Source organism: Seriola lalandi, unplaced genomic scaffold, assembly GCF_002814215.2.
Source record: "Seriola lalandi dorsalis isolate HSWRI2012SDOR001 ecotype SW California unplaced genomic scaffold, Sedor1 jcf7180002050907, whole genome shotgun sequence".
NCBI lineage: Eukaryota > Metazoa > Chordata > Actinopteri > Carangiformes > Carangidae > Seriola > Seriola lalandi.
Genome location: NW_019521460.1, coordinates 2,773 through 4,110, shown reverse-complemented (window position 1 = coordinate 4,110; position 1,338 = coordinate 2,773).

Below are 1,338 nucleotides of genomic sequence, written 5' to 3'. Positions count from 1 at the left end.
AATTTCTTCGTCATGATAGAGATCTGAGTCCTCTGTATTTGAATATTGAAATGCTGGTAGCCTATTAAGGTATAAGACAGCACCTACCAGGTCAATATTTGAGTAGTCGTCATCACCTCATCAAGGAGAGACATCAGACTGAAGGTGCTGGGAGAGGGAATCAGGCCATGTAAGTTATGATTCTGTTGTGTAACCTAGATATATCATTTACTGTGTGTGCAGAGGTGGACAGTACAGCGAGCGTTGTTGTTTTCCTTCATTACTCCTTCATACTAAATATAATTTTAAGCAAAGTTAGGGCAGTGTTTCCTCTACATTCATTTGGCAGTGGCAGCCTGCCACTGAGTTAATTACCTGCGAGAGCGCGGCCTTGAAAGTGACGTCACGTCAGGCACCAGGTGAGAGTCAGAGAAGTGTAGCCATGAGGAATAAGGCAGCGAATTACCGGAGAAAAGGTAGACGTATTAGCCAACTCAGTGACGCTAACTTAAACTAATTGTTAGCATTAAGCTAATATCTACACGTCATTATGTATTAACCGCTGACTGCATTTTCAGATACTTCTCTAAGAAGAGAAAGACAACAGATGAAGAAGACGCTAGTCAGGTAGCCTATCATAAGCCTTTACTGACTCGTAAATGATGATGGTTAGGTAAAAAATAGTATTTTAATGTTCACACTTGCACCCGAGCCTGGGTGCAAACTTTGCCACTGACTCTACAGCCCCATCTAGCTGATCTTTATATGTTTATTTATTATTTTTATTTATTTAATGTTATTGTTTTATTTATTTTTTACTTTTTACATTTTCAACTGGTTAAAGTTGAAGGAACATTTATTTTTCACAAACCAAAGGTATTTATTTTTCTTGACATTGTATATGGCTGAGATATATATTGTAAAAGTTCAATGGTAGCGATAAAAACAATTTTCAACTGGCCAGCCAATAAATAGGCGTTGAAAGTAAAATCTGCTGTCAACTGCTCATTTGGTCATTTGTGTATGCCTGCCCCCACCCCCCCACTACCACCACCACCCAGAGAGCATGCCCCCCACTGCTGAAAAAAATCCTAGAGGAAACACTGTAGGGTTTTGTTAGATCTTTTCATGGTTTGATCATAGTTTGCATGTTTGCCTCTAAGCATTACTTTGCTTCCTGGAGAGGGTGGTACACTTTGCTTGTGTTTCTTAACCGCACATTTTCTTTAAACTGCCACAATCTATATCAGAATCACTGTGACTGGTTTGCTGCACACTAAAATATCAGTTTCCCCCAACAGAGCAAAGATGCAGTGGAGTCTGTTTCTACTCGTTCTGATGGGTAAGGGAATTATCTTA